We start from the raw sequence: 25,835 nt of genomic DNA, 5'->3' as shown, positions 1-25,835 counted from the left end.
AACTACAATAATTTCTGATATACATACTATTTAAACAAATAGACCTTTTAAAAATGTATTGTTACAGTCATATTCGTCATGTGTTTGTTTAGAAAACATTAAATTCGTATTATTATAGTTCAACCTTCGATAGTTACAGACATTGTTTAACCTGCGAACACTACAGACATTGATCAACCTTCCAACAATTTCAACATTGTTCAATCTCCGGACACTACAGACATTGTTCAACCTTTCAATATTGTAGACATTGTTCAACCTTCCAACATTAAAGACATTGTTTAACCTTCCAATATTACAGATATTGTTTAACCTTCCCATATGAAAGACATTGTTCAACCTTCCAACATTATAGACATTGTTCAACCTTCCACCATTATGGACATTGTTCAATCTTCCAACATTATGGACATTGTTCAACCTTCCAGTATCATAGGCATTGTTCAACCTCCGAACACTGCAGACATTGTTCAACCCTCTAACGTTGTAGACATTGTTCAATCTTCCAACATTATAGACATTGTTTAATCTTCCAACATTAAAACATTCTTTAACCTTCCAACATTAAAAACATTGTTTAACCTTTCCATATCAAAGACATTGTTCAATCTTTCAATATTATAGACACTATTCAACCTTCCAACATTATAGACATTGTTCAACCTCCGGTTCAATTTTCTACTGCAAACATTATTGAACCTTTCAACGTTAGAGACGTTGTTCAACCTTCGAACACTGCAGGCATTGTTCGATCTTCGAACACTAGGGACATTTCTCAACTCCATTACGAGGAATCTTACGCGTATTCGTTCAGAACATATCAATACGTACTCTATTCATTCTCACGTGTTTCTAGTATAGTCCGAACTTTTATTGCTTGTTGTTATTGAATTAACAAGTATGTGGGAAAGTTATTCAGTACGCATCGTTCGTATCGGCGTCAAACGATTAACAGGCATAGACACGTCCGTACACAAAGTACAATTACCACGTTCAACGAATTAAATTTATAGAAAATTAATTCTCGTCAGTTTGCTACGCACGCGTAGAAATGACAATACGCGTTCAGCTATGGACTACGTGAAAGCCGCTTTGTGTCTATCACAGAAGTAATTCCAACACGGAGATCTCGTAAATACCATTGGTACGATGCTCAGGTATTTAATCCATTGCCACGGATCGCATTGTTCTTGCGTCGCGCTGCACCGGGTCATCTTTGTCCGCCCCTCTCATTCTCCGCTGCGTGCACAAAACAAGGCCTTTCGACCCTTTATCTCTTTCCGCTGATTCTTTCTGTACCTCACTCTGCCGTTTATCTTCTCCAGCATTCCGTATTTTTCTCATCCGATGCTGGCCTTGCCGGCTAGTCGACGCGCTGCGAATTTCCTCTCTCTGCAACGCCCTCACCGGCTATTATTTTAGCTGAATTTAATTATCCGCTGGACACGAATCGTCCGAGACAGCTGGATGAAATCCTTTTTGAACGCATTCTCTCCTATATCTCTCGACTTTTCGGCCAGACCTTTGTTTCTGCCATGAGCGAACCGAAAGGGGTTGACATTTGTTCATACTTAATGAGCGGGACTATCGTCTTGCAAGAGATCAATTGCGGAATCAAGTTGTGTTTACGAGCTATCGTGATGCGACCAAGTATTTGTTAAATATTACCGAGATATTTGTCAAAAGGATACGATATTTAATACAAATTCAATACTTTCCGCTACTTGTATTTCTTACTTATTTTACGGTAAATCTGTAATTGTATTCGCATCATATGCATTTTATAACGTGTCCGTGTATCTATTTATTTCAGCCTAATGACCAAGAAATTGGACTTGGTTCTACAGTAAATCATAAACAAGTAGAGACAAAATTAGGACTAAGCTTACGGGTAATACGGGTAATTACGTGTAATAATAAACTATATCAGTTCTTTGGTTATCGTTCCTCTTTATCTCTAAAGACTATCTTTCTACGCACATTCTCCCCATTACAGTTCATTCATCCGTTCATTCGTTCCGCCATTCGTTCTATTATCGCACTTGTACTTCAGTTCCCGATTTCTTCCCCTTTTTCCTGTCCTCCTCCTTCTTACTTTCTGCTCCCTGCAACCAGCTTATTACTTCCATATTTCCATCTTCATGCAGGATTTCATTGAAATTCATCCTCTTCCGCTCAAATTCATTCTGTCTATCGCTTCGCATTCCTCCTTCCAATGCCTCAACGAGTCTTCTCCCTTTCCACGCAACTGACTTGCCTCTTTCAGATTACCACACCTGGTCCTGAATAAAATATCTACCTTACGATGTAAAGTATTAAATAAAGACGAATTTCCTACAAGTTTCCTATAAATGCACGAATATGTCTTCTGCTATGTGCTTGCGGCCAATCGGCAGCGTATGCGAGAATATCGATAAAATTGTGTAAGATGAACGTCGATCAAGCGTTTCGTTGCTAAAATTTCAAAAATTCCTATTAGTAGAATTAACCGAATCCTATTAGTAGAATTAATTAATTTTGACATGTGAACGGCTCGCATAAATATCGTCTTTGAGTGTTTCACACAGGAAGAGATCCAGTGAAATAAGACAGTTCTGCTTGGGCAGATACCGATCAGGTTTCGTGAAATCTCGACGTTGAAATATAAAGGTCGATAAATCTATCTTCCTTCGAGTAACGCATCGTACACAGTTTCAAGTCACTGTGTATCTCATACGATCCAAAAGTTTAAAACATGTCAGCCTAAAATTTAGTGTACCTCAGGAAACTCATTCGTGAAAAATTTTTCGACATAAAGAAAATTACTATTGATAATCGTAGGATTAACATTGCAATAACAATATCAATAGAAGATTCGATGTTAACATAATTGAACCTGAAAGTGATCATCTCTAACGCTTTCCAACAAATTTCACAGATTGATGTTTTCTTTAATAGAATCTTCAATTTTTGGAAAACAAATTTTTCTTGCCATTATATGTGACCCTTCGAACAATACGTAACTTTGTAATCCTCGGAAGCTTTTTTATGCAGTGCAGAAGTGACGGAGATGTTTAAGTGTCCTCTATCTGCTCTCTTCGGTTAAGAGCTTGACGCTTTTATCTCCATAAAGATTAATTGTAATTCTTTATAATCTTCATAAAGCTACAGGACGAAGTATAAAATTATTGAATTCGCAGTAGAATAAAAGTATTCTTATGCTCATAAAATTTACTACTCGTCTGCATACTGGATCCATTATGTCCATGCAGGTTTTTCAGGTTTTAGCGTTGCAAGACTATCTCCTAAAATTCTTGCATACTTCCAAGTTCCTAGTTTCTACAATAGGATTTCATTCAATAGTTTTTCCTGCTACGTGTTACTTTGATTCTTTTAAGCAAAGAAAAATTTAGACAAAGCTGTAATGAAAAAAATGAAAAATCACTTTATCCGATCGAAAACGACTCGGTACACAGACGAAGGATTAATTAACTCTGATTCTCCTTGCAACTCGTAAAGTGATATGTACAAATTACTATCTTAAAATAAATACCGTAATTCGATTGTTATCTGTTGGAATACAACGATATCAATCGCATGCAGATAAGGTGTTTGATCGTACGGATTCTTCCGTTCGTTGCCCAGCGCCATCCCCACTAGCGTGCGTTCGTGAGATGCACCACGGCAGTTAACACGTGCATGCTTTTTCAAAAAACGCCGGAAGAAACGTGAGGATATGGATGGAACATTCTAGATGGACACGTCGAGAAGCTACTAGAAGGTTCTGTGCCACATGTGACGCCACACAGACACCCACACAGGTCACACTCATTACTGTATAGAGAGTGGGGCTCTAAACCTTTTCAAGGGCCATGGGTCACTAAGCCAGTTAGTCTGTGAATAACTAGCCAACTGTCTACATTCCAGAACGCACATTTATAACTCTTGAAATAATTGTTTAATAAATATCACATTGTATTATTTCAACACAAACATTGTGTCTTCTACAGATTACTAATCCTAATTCCAAGATTAAATTCTAACATTATCCAAAAAACAAATTTCAAAAATGCATATTTACGATACGTTGAAAGTACGATTTAATGTTTAGTAGCTGAGCTAATGAACAACACAAGCAATGATTAATTTTCGTGAAAAAATCGATTAAAAAGCTGGACAAAAAGAGCCGAATTAGTTGAAACACATGTCGCCGTTGTGAGTACATATTCGGGCGTAGGTGTTTACACGGCTCGTCACGGAGTGACGGTGCGGGCGATGCAACCGGTCGATCCGGTCGCTCGGTTCATTCGATTGAAACGCGCGCCGAGTGGCAGCTCGTGGACATTGTAAACGTTTCGAAGCAGCTTAATCAGCTACTGTATACTGATGTGGTTACACCGACTGTAGGCAACCGGACGCCTGATCGAAGGGTGGAATTCAGTCGACTGTGGACACGTATTCTCTACGCATAATCTAATTCAGTTTGCTCCTCCGTCGAGGTAATTTCGATTACGTAACGAGCACCGATTTCGAATAGACCGCCGACTAGAATCGATCGATTTGCCCCTATATACAGGGTGGTCGGTAACTGGTGGTACAAGCGGAAAGGGGGTGATTCTAGGCGAAAAAAGAAGTCGAAAATATAGAATAAACATTTTTCGTTTGAAGCTTTGTTTTCGAAAAAATCGACTTTGAATTTTCGTTGGGTACGCGTGCACTTTATCGCGTCTCGTTATAACGGATCTCACTGTAGATCGTTGTCTCGATTGACGTTATTTTTTTAATTTAAAAAATATTTTAATTTTTAAATTTCCGCTTGTACCACAAGTTACCAACCACCCTGTATAATTCGTGTTAGGAAATTTGGAAAATATAGTCAACGCCGCGTATTCCAGCCAGTATATACCTGTTGGATTATGCATCGTCTTGAATGTGAATTAAAAATTATTAAAAAGTATTTCGCGATAAATCGTTTCAGACACAAACGTGAAATTTCACGATACGGAAAATAGGGAGGACTGGGAAGGGTCGATACATTTTGGAGAAAGAAAGAAGATTGTGTAAACGAAACTAAATATGATACAGTGATCCCGTATGATAATATCAATGATCATGGCAATACGAATAGATAATATGAATGACCCATTTGTACATTTGGATTCGACAGTATATTATTGAAAAACGACGAAGTTAAATCCTTAAGTTAAACTTAATTGTACTAAACAATTAGGAATATTTATAAAGTAGATATAAAAAGATTTTTTAATTCCACCGCTTTATCTTAACATTTTGAACACTTAATATATAGAATCTACTAATGATAAATAAATGATAATAAAGTAAATTAAAATACAAAAGACACAGTAGCCGGTGAAAGGAAGCGAGTGTTTTCTAGATACGAGAACGTGATTGTGTATTAGTAGAAAAATGGTTGGTTGTCTAGAGCATGATATAACAGAAAATTCGATAATGTAAATCGACTGAGAAAGATTGCAAATGAAACGTTGCATTAAACTTCATTAAAGCAACGTTGGCCTTTAATGGGTTAATTAAACAACTGACTTAGTTTGCTAAACATTGGTTTGGAAATTGACTTGTTAAAAATAAATTAAGCGATCCAATGTTTAGAAAATATTTCAACTACTTGTTATTTAAATTAAACTCAGTTGTTAATTGCTAATTGCTAGCTGATTTGGCTTGCTAAACTTTCCTTTAGGAATTCGCTTGTTAAAAACCAATCTGATTTTAAATTAAAATAATCCTGCGAAGGATTAATCGAGACGCGAGAATAAAAGGACAATTAATTTAATTTTTACACAAATATTAGGAATCACGTTGCATATTACTTTACACTATAAAATTATTAGTTTATAATTAGAAAGATGAAAGCCATTCAAATAATTGGTTTATGTCGTACTTTTGGTTATGTCGAATGATTCAACTACCATTAATCATTAAAGAATTTTATTTATTCGACGGTTTGTTTGCTCGTAAACGAGAACATTCGAAAACCTGGTCAGTAGAAAAATAGCTACGTGCTAAAGCAATTTGCCGAATATTTTTTGTAAACAAATTAAAAATTTTAACTGGGACACTAAAAAGAAGTTTCGTACAAACGAACGAATAATTTTTCATTTCTATATAAAATTCATTTTTCCATGATATTTGACTACTTTGTACATCTTTAATTGTCGAAATGAAATCTATTGAATCTGTGTACGACACTGTGCACAAATGCTGGATGGTATAACACGACGCATAATGCAACACGTTTAAAATAAATCGCAGGAGTAATACGGTTAAATTCGACGATCGATTCAAGTTATATAGATCCTTATTACACACGAACGTATCATTTAATTGAAAGTTTTATCTGATAATGGAGAAATCGAGAAAAGGATTGACGTACGCGGCGGTGTGTTGTTAAATATCGAATGGAAATGCCCGAGAAAGTAATTATACAGGGAATACCAGTTTTCACATCATGTCTAAATCTCTTTGCTTTATTAAATCCTTTTCCCTCTCGAAGAGGAGCATTCTTATCGATCGAATTTATCTTCTTTCCATTCCGCTTTGCATGGGAAACAGCGACTCGTTAAGAGAGTAGTGACCTACCTAAGAGGCCGACACACGCTGAAGATGCGCCATTCAACCTTCGAAGCACGTTCTGTAATGAGAACGTATTACGAGCTGCAATAAAATCTATCGTTATCGCGCGGACCAACGATACGGATGTTAGAGAGAGGCGGACTGATGCATTGCATACTGGGCAAGCCAATAGAATTGGAAAAGAATTTCAACGTGCAGCTTGTTTCAGCTGAAACTGAAATGCCGCTCGGATACATTCTTAGTCGGATATCCGACGCAATGGAATCTCTGCATAATTTCTTCGCATTAATTGCATAGCGCGATTAAATTTTCTCCTCTGTAGTTTATAAGGTATCTTACCACTTTAGATGAAAGACGGCTACAATTTTCAGGATTTGGCATGTTACGGAATTGTTATGAAGACGTTATCGCAGAAAAGAAGTAAAATTGGTTCAATACGTGTCGATTTCAAACGTAATTTCTTCGCACAAATTGTACAGCGTATTTAAACTTTGCTTCCTGTAATTTATACTCCGTCACTTCGAACAAGAGACGATTAGAATTTTCAGGATACAACATGTTATCGAATATTGTAGAAAAAGACAAGATTGCTTCGTCGTGTTTATTGTACAGTAATATCTTCGAATCCTGAAAATTCCAATCATTTTAAAGTTGCAAAATTTACCAAATTTCAGGGAACGAAATAATCTCTCAACTCCTGAGAATTTGAGTCATCCTCAATTTCGAATGACAAGATGCAACAGACTAGAGGGAAGCTAGTAATTTCCAATCAATTTTTCATAAAACAAGGTTTCCACGAAAAATACCAGAGTAGTCAGCATAAATATAAAACGCGAACAGCATAAGCTTCGATTCTCTCTTTCTGTATGAGAAAAGAAATTCGAAGCAGTAGAAACCTCGGTGTCAAAAATTGTTCGAACATGTATTTTCTAACATATTAGGTTGTCCGAAAGTTTCTTTCGTTTTATGAGGAAATAATAACAACATTTTATTGTTTTATCGAATTACGTACGATCCATTCTGTTCTGTCGAGATAAACACCGCGACATTTTCACAGACTTGGTTTCACGTTTGTACGAAGCTGCATTGCCGTAAAAAACACGTTTGCGAAAGAAAGACACTTTCCGGACAACCTAATACATCAGCGAATAAGGGCAGGCCGTGCATTTCCATCGGAAATTCGAAATCTATGTCGGATTTGTCGCAACGAATGGTGGTTAACGGGTTATTCACGCGCAAGACAAAGCGCAATCACTAGAGCCGGAGGAATCAAAAGGGATAACCAAACTGGGAAGACAGATGGAAAGCCATACAGGAAGGAAGGATGAGCGCGGCACGCGGTTGCTGGTACGTTTCGAAACTGTTCGCTATTTGTATATAGTACACGTTTATATGTATGTATAGTACTCGTAGATTCAGCTTGGCTGACCAACCGAATGACCAACCAACTGACTAACCAATGAAACCTTCGACCTTCCTGCCGCTCAACCGCCCCTCCAAGGATGCTTGTTAACTTACAATACCAGCAACTATGACGTACCACTCTATGCTGTATTATTGCTAGTGATGGGCTGAAATACGTCACAAGTAGATTGGAACATTGTCCGACTGGATTTGTTGGCTTTCGTGAATTTCTCTCGGTTTGGAATGATCATGGAAGGTAGAGTAAAATCAAGGCGTATGTCAGTTCGGTGAACATTCGTATAGTTAGTGCTGAATTTTGCAGCAGCCTGTCGATGCTTGTACGATGCATTTGTATCCGTTCGCAATGAATAAATGCCCTTTGCTGCGCTCCTTTTATATCATTAAATTAGGTTGGGCGTGCAGTGATCAGCGATGGTTTCGAACAAAATGATTTGAAGTGACAACAGTTGGGTAAGGAGCGTTGCTGGAAGGAAGGTTGTTTCGTATAGACTCAACGCAATCATGAAGATAAACGCGTATTGGCCGCAAGTGTCACTTTTAGAAATAAAGCAATACAGCAACGCATGATAGCGAACAATAGAGAGCAGAACCTCTTTCGTCTTTGTGCGATCGCGTTACGCTCCTTTTCAGCAACGCACAGGACACAGGTTCGGGAGAAGAGTGATCGTGCTGTTCGTATTGCTAATAACATAATTAATTTGTAAATTTGTGCATCGGTGCACGACGAGATTCGAATACTTTCCAAGTGTTAGCAACCACCGCTAACACGATTTGTGTCATGGCTATGGTTCAGTTTAGAGTTTCCCTCAGAAAGAAAATCCCTCAGAAAGGATAATCGTATCTAATCTATGATGATTAGTCTGTTATTACAAATTACCGACATTTAGTATTTTATTTATTTATTTATTTTTTTGACAAATTCCATCATACTGTCAGATCTATTTTGGTTTAAAATCCTATTATTTTGACAGATTATGAATGCAAAGTGTATTTAATTTTGCTCTATAACATTTTCTTTTATTTTTTGACATTCCCCATAATCAAGTTTAATGCAAACAGTATGACTAAAGAATATATTTCTTCAAAGATATATATAATATGATATGCTTAAATTAGTTTTGGTGAGTATAAAAAAAAAAAAAAAGAAAAAGGGATTTATTAGAAACAAAATAAAAATTATAGAAGAACGTGCATTGCCCTTAATCATTAAAATAAGCTAGTGAAGTTTTCCTCGATTTCCTTCCGCCTCTATTTAACTATTTATAAGAAGAAGTGTAATAAATAAGAATATTGTTTATAATTTTATTCTAATTTTACGCCAATTTTGAACTTTATTCTGAATTTGTGATCATTTCTCTAAATGTAAATGCATACAACAATATAATCAGTATTCCATAAGCTACTAAATATAACGTTTATAAGTAGAAAAAGGAAAAAGCTTATTAAGTGATTGATAGAAAAATCGAGGGCAGGTAACCAAATTTTTTTTATGCATTTAGTTATTGATTAAAAAGATGATCGATAACAGGTCAATTGCTCTATCCCCTCGCAAACTTTTTTCATTAAAACTTTTTGTTTCCTCTGTATGGTCAGACAGCAGACTGGTTTATTCTACTTATATTGTATTCTTCTGGATTTCACGAATTTTTACGTGGAACGAACAAAATAATGAAATAATTAATTAATTTATTTATTTATCACAATTACATTGTAGTTTCCATATTTACTTTTTATTCATAATATATAATAATAATAATAGTTTATACGTTAAAAATGAATTGTTTAGTGTTAGATTAATTATTTCTGTCTTGTGCATTTATAAATGTCTTTTCAGATTTCTTTTAGTACGTAGTACATAATATGATCCTACATATAGTACATACGAATGAAGATTGATGCTAACATTAGCTGCTGCAGGGTTTACCATTACGTTTACATATGCAGAAAGCAGTTCGTGACCAATGTACAGTAGTGTATACACTTGCAGCTAGCGCAGCACACATAAAGAAAGAGCATGTTGGCATCTGGTAATAAGTCACGATGGCGAACCATAGTCAATTAGTCGTAGCACATGCGGTATTCCCTTTAGGGTCTTGCAATGTTTTCGTTTTTATGCTGCACTAAAGTGCACCGCCACGCCGTGAACCCAACTGCGTATGCTTATTAAGTTCTCTTGATATGCATAGGTTACTGAAATACGAGAATCAAAGATTCAATTCACGTACTAAGAGATTCAAAGTTCCTTCTGCAACGTAGCTTCTGTACTTTTCTGTTTCGTATTATTATTCCTATTATTTTACGAGATTTTATTATCGTTATATAAGTAACATTTCCTTTATATTATTAGGTTGTCCGAAAAGTTTCTTTCGTTTCATACGGTGATAATAGATGAACAACAATTTCTGTTTTATATTATTTTATTGAGTTAGGTATGCTCCATTTCGTTATATTTCCATTATTATGTTCCTGCATAATTCAATAAACTAATATAAAACAAGAAACATTGTGCGTCTATTATTTCCTTAGAAACCGAAAGAAACTTTCCGGACAACCTAATATATAATATTGTTGTTACACATAACATGAGTGTAAGCGTCGTTTTTAATAATATAACATTTAAATATAGTACTGAAACATTTTTACAAAAAAAAAAAAAAATAAAAAGAAACGACAACGAGATAGAAGGAAGTAACAAAGTAGCATAGTGATCGATTATTTCACTTTGTTTTTTTTTGTATTTACTACCTATCTTTTATTCCTTATGCTCTAAGACGACTCGAATATCGCGACAGATACTTTTACGACTGAAATGTCAAAAGGTGAAGAATCAAGGACGATCGTATTTTATTATTTAAATTAATAATATATTCTCGCGTATTTAGTAAATATTTCAATGTACATATGCCCAAGACAAGAACAAATGTTCTTACATAGTTGTACCATGCTATATACATAACACTGTGTAATATTTGTATTAAATTATTTATATTAATATATAAATACGATGCATGTTTCGCATGTTTCCTTTTTTTATATGTTACAATTCAATGTACAAGTATGATAATACATATGCAACATTGAAAAGATAATTGTTGCAAAGTGTTATCAATATCTCGAAAGATATCAATATCTCAGATGAAATATATTTATACATATCGTTGAAATCAGATCAGATAATTAGGGGTACTACCATTTAAATAATATTCCATAGAATATTATTTACGCGTTTTTTCCGAAACACGATGCACACGCCGCTTAGAATGATTAACAAGTGTAATATTTATAGCAGATAATTTAGTCATATTTTACACAGGGCTTTCGTAATGGCAATGGTCATGCTGTTCCGTTTGCATTCCCAAAGGTATTACCCACGTTTAGAAACTATCAGAATTGGAGAATTAATGCCTCCACTTTCGTAATTTGCCTTCGAGATTAACGGATTGTGAGAGATAGTAAGTTTGGTTAGTAACCAATCAATTATAAGCAATATATATTACACAAAAGCTGACCATAAAGTGGCATTACAGTTGCCATGTTTATTTTAGACCATAAATTATTTCAGTCTTTGAAAAGGATCCTTAATGATGGAAAAAGAGCTATAAGTATAATAAATATCATAACTATGTGAATCTCTCAACTATTTTTAATATTTGGTATTTATTTACTTAACGCAAGGAGTACGAAATCGTTAAAAATGACTGGTACTAAACTTCTTGTTTCAGCAATTGCAGAAAACGTGCGACTGTTTTTGGTAACAGCGATGCTTACTTTTAGCGAGACAGAAGCTTCAATATATTTATTCATTCGTCTTCACTTCTTTATACTTGTTCGTTAGTTATGTTGCTTTGACCCATTAAGAACTGACCTTACGTTAACGCAACATTTCGTTTGCAATTTCTTTTCAGACAATTCACATTGCAGATTTTTATTAAATTGATATTATGATTATGAAAAGGAAGCGCAAGGACTTACTTAGTATTCTTTTCACTGGCATTCTCCCTTCGACATAAATTCTGTTATTTTATGAAGTTTGAAGAAATCGAAATACTTCATAGCGATGACGTATTTTGTAGCAACGAACTATTCGTTTCTTCAAATTATAGAACCTCTTCCTTTGTCTTTAATTTCTCATTGACGTTATTCACGTTCGATACAATTTGATTTACGTACGATATTTCACTGCTTGGTCCTCAATGCGTTGATTCTACTGTGTAATTAGGCTTAGAGAATAAATCAGAACATGCGAGAAGTAGGAGTAATTCAGTACACTGAAATAAGAAATGCATTGTTTTCGACTAGCAGGTCTTTTCTATTATAATAGTTGTTTGCCTATCTTCAGAGAAATTGTTCCAAGTGACCAGGTGCAGGATCGCGTCATAGATTGTTCAACTTGTTTGCACAGCTTCTACTAATTGCCCAGCAACATTGGTCGTCACGTTGACGAACAGTTGCAACGCTGTTCATCTATGTTTTACGAAGAACAGATTTTAAATACCGCTGCAAATAATAATCGAATGGATTCTGGTCCGGAAAGCTGGCGAGGAAATAAGGACAGCGCGATCTATTCATTTGTCAGGGAATCGTTGATCTAAGCAGCGTCTAGCGTCGCAAAATAAGCTGTAACTCGAAGAAGAGGCCATATCGAGCATGTGTTTATACGATCTTTCTTCTTACTTCAGCGTGCTGAATCAGCTCCTGGCGTACTCTTCGCATGTTCTGACTCAGCCTTTACGTCAAAGATTGCAAGTTCTATACTCCGTGCAACGAGTGGAGTCAGTAGAGGTTAAACAAACGCACGTGATTGGGAGCGTATTCACAACCTTCAGATACTTTGTCATAAAGTGAAAGCAAGCTCTAACAATGGCCAATGTAGATTCGCTTTTGAACCGAACGTTCGCCAGCCGATACCTCGAATTATTTGCATCCATCACGTGCTTAGCAGGCGAATCTTTTGTTTTCCTCTACCGACTCCACTCGTTGCACGGACTATAGCGTTAAATATCATAGGGAAAGCTCGTTCCGTTTTTACGGCCGCGCTGAAGCACGCGTTTTCTCCTTCACGTGCGTTGTTTTCAATCTGCGCTGCGTTCCTTCCGATGACTTTCCGCCACCTCTGCGGTAACTGCGTTGTTCCATCAATGTAGAATCGCACAGTCTTCTGAGAAAAGAAACGTTCCAATTCGCTTTTGCGGTCTTCCAAATGATAGCCTGAGCGTGCAAGGTCCACAGAATATGGTAGTTGAGGTAGAACGTCTCATGTAAATTGCACCAATTTTCGTCGTGTGACTATCGACGCACGTGCGTGCCTGGCTCTTGCGTCAGGCCAACGAGAAACAAGTAAGTAGCCAACAACGTCCATTCTGTGCTCTACGGTTGACTGTCGACTAATCAACAATACCAGATTAAATCAATTAAATGGCCATTGTTTAAACTTTGACCAAGTTTATCCCAGTAGAACCTTCTTTGAACGAAGACTATCGAGTTTCTACGAGGGACTTTTGTAATCTAAGATTCAAAAGGCTTTTACGCGACTCTCTGATACGGCTACATCGACGAATATCGTCACTTGACACTGTAATTTACGACCTCGGTATATTGATCCCTCGCTACACCGAGTACATACATTGACACGTGGCATAATTATTGCGGTATGTTCGTGCCAGTTTCATTAGTAGAAGATTTACAGCTGCCAAAAGTGTCCAGCCAACCTGTAATTCTCGTGTATCTCTTTACGATCGATTTTCAATTTTGAAACAGATAATAACAAAATCCTTCTCCAGAGTACTTTAATAACGTTTAAAGTCGATATCTTGTGTACTAAGGTTCACATTTGTACGTACGTATATTTCTGCACGCTTATGCTATTTGCACTTGAAGATATTCAGTGCCATCGATACGTGTTTCGTAATTTATTGACTGTAAATATCTCCGGAGATAAATGTCTGAATGATTTATGTCCTGTGAGTGATCTGGTCGAATGGATTGAACCATACGTAGCGAACCATCGATCTTCCAAGACCATGTTTAAGTGTGTTTTTATTATTATGGTATTATGTGCCATATAACTACCATGGTCATGCAAGATTCTCTTTTTCATTGGTTGGAATATCGCGTATCGATTTTGATATTTGATTTACATATCGGTGCGACGTCACTGTATCATTTTAATAATACACTGACACACGACGAGGTTAAATAGCCATTTATAATTCCACATCAGGCACTATACTTATTTACTTGATGTTTATCCTTGAACATAAGCTGCGTATACACGTCGTTAAAGATGTTGATCACATCGATCGAGGACTCCGTTATTTGTAAATTCTGATTTGTTATTCCATAATTTTATTATTCTATACTCCCCAGGGAGGGTAATACTCCCCAGTAATTAGTAATTAGTTACGCGATAAAATCTAAACATCGTGGACATTAGTCTAGCGAATGATATGCATGTTGCCGAGGTAAGTACATCGATGGAAGTAAGTACGTGAATTAATCTCTAATGTGCTATTATTACTGCCATGTTGTATACAATATCAAGATTAAATAAAATATCCTACACCGTGAAACTATTAATCACGTGTAACTAGAGTAAGGAGCTTAGCCATCTGTTGCGTGGAATCTGACATAAGCAGCGTTATTTATATCGTGGTTTTTATTATACGGATTTCTACGTTCTCGTGCCAACATAATTAGCAGAGGTTTTTTGAAAATTAGATCCCGCGCTTGCTTCATTCTGTACGTCTAAGATCTGGAAATTTTCAACGCTTAACCCAGGTGTCTCAATAGCATCAACTTCGATCCACTTTCGCTTATTACTCTTTTCTTTAATCCAACTAATATCTGTCATTGCTTTCGTCAATATTTGCAAACCGTACGTGACTGCCATGATCGATTTGATACTGTTCTCAATAGCGCGAATGGTGCTTATGTGTTAGTAACAATATTTTTTGAAAATTTGTCGAAAAGAGCAAGTACACTGCTGCTCCTGAACATGTACAATATTTTGGAGAATTTGTATTAAGAATACACAAACGTTTCTAAAATATACGAATCAATGACAAATTAATGGCCGAAAGCATTTTTTTCTCGTACGATCGACAAATGTATGTTGCATGAAACATAAATGGTTTATCTAAAATCTTGTCAACGGTATTGGTAATATTATCAATGCTAAAATTGATTTAAAATTGATCGCGATTTAAAATTTATCCGTCTATTTGGAAGAACCTTCTGTATCGAACGAATCGAAGACAATGAATACTTAAATAATAACACTGGCAGATGTAAATTCCTTTATTGTATGCTAACTCGTGAGGCTAACAACAATCCTACTACGTGATAACATCGTACGAGAACTCTAATGAAACATAAAATCATCCTGCGTCTTCTCATTTGCAATTCCGTGAATGACAATAACAAACAAGTTTGTCAATAAATAAACGAGTGTCCGGGTACTTTGAAGCAGCGTTGTACACCCAGAGCAGGTAAAACGCGACGATAAAGGAAGAGCAAGCAGAGGTCCGATCGTGTCGATAGCTAGGAGTAGCCGATCGACACGTTGGCGCGTTAACGGGACGCCGGATTCATGGCAGTGGATGTTAAGGGTCGGCGTGGACCGAAAACGCTGTTGTCTCGTAATCTATTTTCTCCTGGGGGCAGAAGCGTTTAAAGCGGAATCGCGGTGGCCGGACGACAGCAACCGGTTCCGGGCACGCGGAGCCTGGCATCCGGTCGTTCAGCTCGGTCAGGTGTGTCCGACGAACGCACTAAATCTGCGAGAGTTACGCGGCCGGCACACAAATAAACGCTGCCGCGGAGATTCATGGAGCAATTCACGGTGACTTGATATTGTTAGGGGCAAGGAATTATCCCGGCCCGTGAATACGGAATCGGCATGCCGTTCATCTGGCGAATCCGCGGTCGGCCAACAACGACTGTGAGGGCCGCGCGTACGAGAAGGACGCGGCCACGACAACGCTGGTGTTGGTGAACCTTGTAATGGTATTCGAGATGGTTGTAAAGCTGTCCGCTAGTGGTGGAGCCGCTGTCCACGGACAACGTTCCGAGGACCATCGATATCTCTTGTCCAGAGTAACGTCGAGTGCCAGCTCGATGGCCGATCGATGAATTACATCGAGGCTCCTCTCCCTATCTCCCATTCTCTCTCTCTCTCTCTCTCCCTCTTTCTCTGTTAACTACCAGCACCGCTTAACCGAATCGCTCTTCTCCCGCCGACCGATACGATCGATTCGATTTGCGAGGCGAGAAACTCTAGTTGCCGCCCCTCCGCCTCCGTCTTACCACACCCTAGGGGCTGATCACCGATAAACCTCATCCCCTTCGTGCCTGCAGCCACTCAACAGAATCTTGGAAATCCGTTGCCTGGGGCGTAATGCTGGAGGACCGGTAAAGATTGGCTGCAAGGGTGTGATGAAAACGAGGGTGCGATTCTGCCCCGAGTTGAATGTGCGACAAACGAGGTATGGCGGAATCCTTGCTCATGTCTCAGAGATTCAATTCTCCTAGGACGCTCGGTTTCAGACATTTTCCTTTCCTATTTATGGTTATGTCATAGTTTTTCCCCTTTACGATCTTAGATTCTTCCATACTTCTGCGCACTCGATATCGAATATCATCGAAATGTTTTAATGGGCAAATGGATGTTCGCAAGTATAAATAGGAGTAAACGATAATATCCTTTCGTTGATAAAAAGGTATACGAAACTTCGAAGTTGCTTCTTCCTTGCAATAAAATTTCTACCACAATTTTTTAACGCTATAATACACACGACGAGTCGATAAGAACAATCGTTTGAAATCGTTCTACTGTTTCTATTGAAAAATGTTTCCAATGCAATTTTCGTTTAATTTTTATTTAAACGAAAGGCAGTCGTCGCTAGATGTTAAACAAAATGTTGAAAAACTGAAACGATTAAAAACAGTTAAATCTTAGCTAATCGCCAACTTTTCTGATAACAAATGATGAACGATAAAAATTTCCTTTATCTACAATGGTTGAATCAAAAGAAATTTCAATCATTTTATTATGTGTGATCGATATTGGCTAACAAGATCAAGATAAAATTCCTGTAGTCGATAACGATTATTCGTATTCCTTTACCGATAATCGTTCTCAGTAACCAAATCAGATTTTAATCGTTTATAGCGGTTAGTCCTAACCAAATTCAGAATATTAATTCTCGCGCCACGAGTTTTCATGGCGGTCCCTGGCAAAAATCCCGTAACGAATGCTCTTTAATCTCGTCCGACCAAAACTACAGTGTCTTAAAATGAAAAGAATCGCGATGATATACGAGAGGACATTTTGACCTGTTGTAGGCACCAGGTGAGGTCTTAATTAAAGTGTCAGTTGAATGTACGTTAAACGAGAGGCAGATGAAAAAGTTACGCCGCGAAAAAGATTGAAACAGCAGGAAAATGCGGGTAGAAAGGAGAAAATGAAAAGAGAAGGAAATGTATCTTCGTCTGTCAGCTTCCTTTCTCTTGGTTATCAGGTGATATTCAAATGCAATATCGACCAGTAATTGAAATGGCAGAACGAGTGGTTACCAAAAGGAAGCACTGCGATAGAGACGTGTCCCCCGTAAATCGTCAAATGGTAACGGTATATCGGTATACATATATGGCATGTCGCGTCCGATGCAAACGTGCAATGCAATCGCCGACCATAAAACTGAAAAACCGTACATTTATTTCTCGACAGCGATAGCACTGCTGAACCAATCCTGACGTTACCTTGAAATAGGAGTTTTCCTGTATCCACAGTCTTGCGTAGTTTCGTTCCATCCGAATTTCCGCCAATGACATCCACGTTCATGCGACGTCCACCTTATACAGGGTGGACGATATACAGGGTGGTTGGTAACTGGTGGTACAAGCGGAAAGGGGGTGATTCTAGGCGAAAAAAGAAGTCGAAAATATAGAATAAAAATTTTTCGTTCGAGGCTTTGTTTTCGAGAAAATCGACTTTGAATTTTCGTTGGGTACGCGTGCACTTTATCGTGTCTCGTTATAACGGATCTCACTGTAGATCGTTGTCTCGATTGACGTTACTTTTTTAAATTTTTAAATTTTTAAATTTTTAAATTCTTATTCTATATTTTCGACTTCTTTTTTCGCGTAGAATCACCCCCTTTCCTCTTGTACCACCAGTTACCAACCACCCTGTATAACTGACTAATTTCAAATTCTCGTCATTCTGCAACTATGCATCGTTTACTGTTGCAATTGCTTTAGCAAATGTTTTATGGACGCGCGGCAAAATAATCATTGAACAGTTTACGTTACACGGATCAACCGCGAGTAAAAATTGTTGCAAGATTTTGCCAATGTAATTCGTCGGTGACGGTGACGTTACACGAGTTACGCGAAGATTTCCACGAGAGTATTAACCGGAGACTATGACTGTCAAGAGGCAAATTTTAATAGTCAAGGTATAAGAATTAATATGTTTGTTTAAATGATTTTGCTTACGAATGACCGCTATATAATTTTGTTTTTATTGATAGTTGATGAAAATTTTGTTTCGTCATTGATAACCATTATTGACGAGGGAAATTGTGTTTGTATGGATAATCACTATCGATTACGGGGAATTTTATTTCGGTTAGGCACACCGCGAATTTCCTCGAATACTTGCAAATTCTTTGCATTAATTCTTGACGCGTAAATCGTTTCTTTCAGCCTACAATAAAAATTCAGCGGAATAATATTCGGCGATGAAGATTATATCGATGTTGACGATAATTCGGCTCGTCCAGTTGAGATTATCAAGTTAAACGAAAAATAATCCTTAACCATTTCATTTCAAAGAAAAATGATAAATAATTTTATGTATTTTTGTTTTAACTTCTAACAAAGCACTTACGATTCTATATTCGTATTTTTCTTTCTTACTTTCGCTCGTGGAATATGTTGGCATTGTTTTGCAGAAAAAATAATGTGGATTTTTATCTAAAAAAAAATTCAATCCTTTATTCATCAAAAATTCTCAATTAATTCCAATAACCTTGCCACAGTTCAATTGGGTTCTATTACTATCTCATGTAACGCAGCCGTAGGGTAGTTGGACGAATTTACAATTCGTTAACCATCGAAATTCAACACCGCAGTAATAAAACGTTCAACTGAAATCCATTACCGCGAGAGAAAGCTGTATCGCTGGCAATATAGATGATTTATGGTTTCCACTAATAATGCACGTTCAGCGTGCGTCACTGATTCATAAGTACGTACTTGATGAGAGTTAATTTTCTAATATTTGAAATTTCACGGATATTTGATGAATACAACGGTGTTTTATCCTTTTCTATTTTTCTCTCAAATATTAGGTTGTCCGGAAAGTTTCTTTCGTTTTGTAAGCAAACAATGTTTTCTGTTTTATATTAGTTTATTGAATTATGCACGAACATAATAACAGAAATATAACGAAATGGATCATACCTAACTCAATAAAATAATATAAAACAGAAATTATTGTTCATCTATGATCATTTTATAACACGAAAGAAACTTTCCGGACAACCCGATAGACCGAGAAATCTCTACGTGAAGCATTGGAAAACTGCACAAATACACGTGCACTGTATGCATATACTTTACGTGGAATTTTAAACGTTACATACGTAGTTGAATTAGTATGAAGTTAGTACAAATTGAACGGTACTGTGTGTACACCGTATTCACATTGTAACATTCATTTCATTTTTACGTGAAAAGTATTTTGTTGCATCTTAATTGTTCTTTCGTTCGTTATAACTCATGAAGGCGATTTAGTGAATATTAGAAACAGTAATTTCTAGCAGCACAGAGGTCTATGGATTGTATATTCTAAATATATATGGATGAAAAAACAGGCTGGAAATTCAGATTATAAATTACGCTAGATATGTAAATTACGAGCGTATTCCTTAAGTAAGATTGATGTTGCGTGAGCGACAGACGTTATTAGAATTATCTCTTAATTCGTTATAGCGTAATTATCGCACGTTTATTACAATATTCAATGATTCAGGTTTCATTCATAAAGAAATATTATACCCGCATAACCAAACAGTTAAATATAATTATGGTTTGTACGGATAAATGGCAGATCATTATCAAGAAAATATCTCGCATATCTATAAAGGAAACTTGCAATGTAAAACAGGTTTTAAGCGGACGAAATAATTTCGTTTTCTGTAGCGGGACTCGTCTTGGTTCCACTCAGTTTTATTAAACCAATTATACAAGTACATTGGACACGAGCAACAATTTAAAAGCCGCAAGGTGTTTGTAGATTACATCGTCGTACGTATTAACGACGAAACGTATTTTTATATTCTCGAATCGTAAAACGCAGGTGGATAACTTTCAGCCCAGAACTTGAGAACACGTTCTTGCTCCTTTCTTTTACCCTTTTCGTATTTTTTATCACATAATTCCACGAAATCATAGTCCCTTGCGAATGTCCCCCTAATCTCATGTATTTCCAAGAACATCCAGGTAAGTAAGTACTTACGTTACTTGCATCACAATTCAAAAGCATCGCTTGTCGTTGAGAGGATGTGACTCAGTTACAAACTTACGAATAAAAATTGTACATTGATAAGCAACGAGTACAATTTCTATTATTATTTTATCATTGGTAAAAATGGTAAGAATTGTTTGAAATAACGTGAGTTATAGATACGCGAAACGAAATATTGGCATTTGTAGAAGTGGGACACGTTAATGGCACACTTTTTCAAGAAAATTTGTAACAAAACATTTTCGACAAGCTATATGTTTTAAACAGTCTACATAGTCTTTAAAATACAGATCTGATAAAAAGATGTCTCTGAGAGATTTCTGCAAACGGTTTTTCTCCTACATTTAAATAATAATATATAAAATCAGTAGATACATCAACGAATCACGTTTCAAATTTTAATATACTATTGCTTACTAATTAACATCCCTTAACATTCTTCCACTGTTATGACAAATCTGCCAGTGTCCAAATATTAGGTTGTCCGGAAAGCGTCTTTCTTTTACGGACACGTCTTTTACAACGATGCATCTTTATACAAACATGAAACCTAATCTGTCGAACGCTGTGATCTTCATTTTGATAGAACAAGATGGATCATACGTAATTCGATAAAATAATATAAAACGGAAAATGTTGTCCATTATTTCCTTATAAAACTTATAAAACTTATAAACGGCAGTATAATATCGGCTTAGAAGCGGCCAATGTTTAAGCAAATTCGAAAGATGATTAGAAAATTATCAAAATCTTTACGAACAATTTCGTTTAAAACGTTAGATTATAATGAAACCATACGTGTATACAGTCAACACTATACTAATAATCTGAATAATTAGCTTCTCTTGGTCCTATTAAACGTCTGTCTCAATTATGCCAAGTAAAAAGCTAAACAAATAGTAGCTGAAGATTGTTCCGGATTAACAAAGTTACAGCCAGCTTAAAGCATTTAAAACTAATTCGTCTAAGGAGTTCTAAGTAAATCCGCAGTGTTATCTACGGCGTGTAGCGACAAGTTGAATTTTGCCGCAATCATGATTTATTTTCCTTTCGAGGAAATCTGTTTGCCTGATCTAGCGGATTATGTCTTTTTAATCCGAACATGTGGTTTCCGGAGCACGTTAGCTCTGCGGTCAGTGAGTTTTCTGTCACCAACACTGTTCTGTGAGTTGTTTAGCAGGATGTTTGCTGTATTCAGTTATCTCCTGACTGATCGGGATCATTGAAAGACTACCGTATATATCCTCGTTGTTCATGTACCATGGCACGTTATATATGATTCGTAAGGTCTTCGATTGCAATCTTTGTAGCGTTTCAATATTCCAACTGTTTGCCTGAACACCATAGCTGTACCCTACGCGTGTACACTGGCTCCAGGGTAATCTTATACGTTTGCACTTTACGAAAAGATGGCAAAGCAAAGGAATGCAGGTCCGATCCGTTACTTGTCGTTTCTCATAGATCCGATGCAATCGTGCAGATAAACAGGCATTTTGTCCGAAAGTGTAACGTTAAAAATAAGGTCACATAGCAACGCACTGACGTTCCTGTGCTGCCTCGTTTGCTATCTTCTCGTTCCAACAGAGTACTGCGATCATTTGGGCTAAATAAGCGGCGCGCTGATCCAAGTCCCAATTTTAAGCGAGGAAAACTAGGGCTGTTTATTCGATTAGGTTTTGTTGTTCGAGCTTCGTGCTAGATACACTGTTACGACGGGCGACACTCTACCTAGACCAGGCCATACACCGCGGGCCAGACCCTCGATAGTCTTAAGGACCCATCATAAATCCCAGTAATTTGCTAGCTAAGGTCCTTCAGACCGAACAAATATCTTTGTTTCTAAATCATTTCCTGTAGATTATTGTCTACTACGGCTTGACACGGGAAAGTTTATCCAATCAGAAGCAAGGTATACTGCCCTCACTTTCCTGATCAAAAATGTCCCGAACAAATCCAATGGTCCCGTGAGCTAAACACACCCATCGCTAGCATTCCTCCGACACAGCATCGTCGCTGTACCTTACTTATTCTACAACGTTAGAATAGTGAACAAGTCATTAACGGGTTACTCTCCCTAAATCAATCATTTACTTAACGTATACATACTCAACAGTGTGCCTCATAAGTGTTGGAAATAAGAACCTTATAATCCTATTAATCGCGGCGTTATACTATCTCAACCACCCCTATTATCTTAACGGAAATCAGGGGATCGATCAACTCGTGGTGTGGATTATTATAATCGTAACGGGAATTTACGACTGCCGTTGACGTGTTTCCCCGCGATTGGTCGAAAATACATACACCAGCTCGAATAAGCGGAATCCACTGTACTTGTGAACGAGAGTGTACAAGCAAGATTGGCTTCTGTAGTGCAAATTGTTATCCGGGAAGTCGAACCACTGGATAAATGTCGCGTAACGAAGATGGGCAAAAAAGGAAAGGGAAGAATCGTACTTGCTAGGAATCGGGTTGCCGTCAGATTGATTTGCCTTTGCGAGCGTGAATGAAGATTACATTACGATAAGAGTGGACGACTTTCTGTTTGAATGATCGCCCCTCTTTTATCCTGTGGAACGCCTGAGCCAACGCACGCCCTGACAAATGGCAGATGATGCAAATTCAAAACGTTTAAACACGATTCATGCCTCGGTGGTCGTTGAGCTTTTAACGAAGACTCGTTGTTGTTGGATTGCACGCATACCTCTGATCAGATTACCGAATAATCCGAATAACTCCGGCTACTAGCATTTTGTTTCTGACTCCGAACGATAGCTTTGCCATATCCCAGAGGATATAACGTAGGAAGGAAAATATCTGACCCTTTGCCAGATCGATTTATCCCAGTAAGTCTTCTCTAAAAGTATCGACTTTCTAGATTCATTTTTCTCTAACCTACAGTACGATTCAAAAGTATTGCGACACTTGCATATTTTTAATAAAACATATTTTAGTTACGAAACCGCAGTCAAGTCAAACTGCAATAATTTGGTTTTTCGTAATCGCTATAGTATATTATAATTCGATTAAATTGGTTTTTGAGAAGATAATATACGAGCCTCTCGAAAGACAAGCTGATCAGTTCACTTTTTCTCAGTTTCGTTATAAAATTACGAGATTAATGATCAATTTGAAAAAGAAAAAGGATGACTTACTCCCATGAGTTTATTTATTACAAGAAGACGACGTAAATAGTGGGAAATTCCACGGTAAATTTAAAATGTAGTGTTTGTAACATTATCGTTTTTCGATTTATGGAGTTGCTCAATCTGACTTCCGAATGAATCGTGTGATAATAAAACAGACGTCTGTAATTATCATATCTTATAGAACTATCGTTTCTCTTTATAAATTACATTCTACCAGAGCTTTTATAAAAGTCAGGAAATAGAGAGATTATGTCGAAGCCTACATTTCCTCCATTTATTTTTCTCGAGAATTTTTGCACAGAAAATGAGGCAAATTTTTCCTCGGATCTAATACTCGTTAACATCGCTGTTAATCCACAACTTCCTATTCGAAGAACGAAACCACGGAGATACAATGTAGTTGTCGCCGTAATTTCGCTGTAAATGATCGAACGAAGTAAATCTTTATCGATCTATTAGGTTGTCCGAAAAGTTTCTTTCGTTATATAAGGAAATAATAGACGCACAATGTTTATTGAATTATGCACGGGCGTAATAATAGAAACATAACGAAATGGATCATATGTAATTCAATAAAATAATATAAAACAGAAATTGTTGTTCATTTATTATCACCTTATGAGACGAAAGAAACTTTTCGGACAACCTAATAAATGCCAAAGCTTGATTTTCTCTTTATTTTCTAATCGCTTGTGGCGGCACTCGACAACGAATACCGTCATTTGACACTAACTTCTACCGGACGACGGTAGCGCAATGGTTAGCGCCTTAGGTTACGAACGTTCGGGACCCGGGTTCGAATCCCGGCGCCCGTATCCGATTTTTCTTCCATGGCACATAAATGAGAAGAAAGCAGCAGTAGCTTTTATAGCGACTTCTACATCTTCAGCCAACAGCTACAATCATCAGAGACAACATTCTTACATACACCTCACGCTAAAGCCTGGCTCGCGTGATTAAATTCATTCACGAAGTTCTTTATGCAAATGGGTTGCCTCGAGGTATTGGCGTATCTCTTGTAAATAATACCCAATACTTTGGTTGTAGACAAGCAGAACAAATTGATCGTCACATACAGTGGAAGTATCTGTACGTTTGGTGGACAAACAATTCCGGTAATTCCATAAAGGTTATCACGAGTAGATCCGTGCCCAAATTGCATTGCAAGATGTGCAACTTTGTTGTACGCCAGCCGGGTCTAATCCGGCGAACAAATTACACAGATCTGCGGTTCGTGACTGTAGCACTGCCATGTAGCATCGACGCTCGTCTTTATTTGCGCAGCTAGTTGACAGAAGTTTGAATCTATCGCAAGTTTTCGTACCAATGGCGACATTATTACACGTATTTATCCTGGCGTGGCTGAAGTTGGTGTGTACGCAGTGCTTTACGAAAGCAAAGCGGTTACGTAAAGTTAAAAGTTGTAATGTTCTTTATCGCGGTCTATGTCACGGATATGAGAAGTTAAAAAAGAAGATTTTAATTGAACAACTGTTATTTCAAACATTCACGATAATGTAAAGATCAAAATTTTTTTGAAAAAGGAACTATTTCTTCAAAATCTCCCACGTTCTCGGTACAAGCCATGAAGAACTTACAGCTTTCGATTTAACTTTCTTTCGCTATACTATCCAGTTTCTAAATATTCCAAATATTCTCGGTAATACGAAAAGTCAAGGTTTCTTTAAAAGGAAAATCTTTCTGAAAATTTCTCACGAATAGACCGTGAAGAATATCACTACGAGTACCGATCTAACTTCTTTCCTGTATTTTACGTAGTTTTTTAAGTATTCACGGTCCTATAAAAAGTCAAGATTTCTTTGGCAGAGGGGGCTGTTTTCACCCCCTTTTTCAGCATTAAAGAAACTTGTTCCGTTTTTATTAGCATCGTCACGGACTACATTTGTGCAGTTTTAAATTTTGTTGAATTTTCGAGCTACCAAGCTTCCCTTACCAGACAATCGACGGACTCAGATCGACGAATACTCGACGAATACTCGACGATACTGACAATGTGGTAGCCGATCAAAATGTACTCATCGAATCAGCAAAATTTTCCTAGACTTCTATCATTTGAATTGTTCTAAAAATCGAAACACTCGTATTAGTTTAGTGTACTATGTGCGAGTTGTGCAGATTTC

General features: G+C 37.1%; 1 protein-coding gene and 1 long non-coding RNA gene across 4 annotated transcripts in view; one reads left to right on the top strand and one right to left on the bottom strand.

Moving 5' to 3' along the window:
• The window catches only part of LOC126866484 (uncharacterized), a 36,954-nt gene extending 28,614 nt beyond the window's left edge, over window positions 1-8,340 (top strand). Inside the window, exon 2 of the long non-coding RNA XR_007689890.1 lies at window positions 7,378-8,340. This is a non-coding gene — a long non-coding RNA (uncharacterized LOC126866484). The remainder of the gene's footprint in view (window positions 1-7,377) is intronic.
• Window positions 1-25,835, bottom strand: part of LOC126866468 (CCR4-NOT transcription complex subunit 6-like) — a 516,829-nt gene that overhangs the window by 78,464 nt on the left and 412,530 nt on the right. The window lies entirely within an intron of this gene.

Source organism: Bombus huntii, chromosome 6 (genome assembly GCF_024542735.1).
Source record: "Bombus huntii isolate Logan2020A chromosome 6, iyBomHunt1.1, whole genome shotgun sequence".
Taxonomy (NCBI): domain Eukaryota; kingdom Metazoa; phylum Arthropoda; class Insecta; order Hymenoptera; family Apidae; genus Bombus; species Bombus huntii.
Note: the sequence above shows the minus strand (reverse complement) of the source record. Positions and strands in the feature narration are given on the sequence as shown.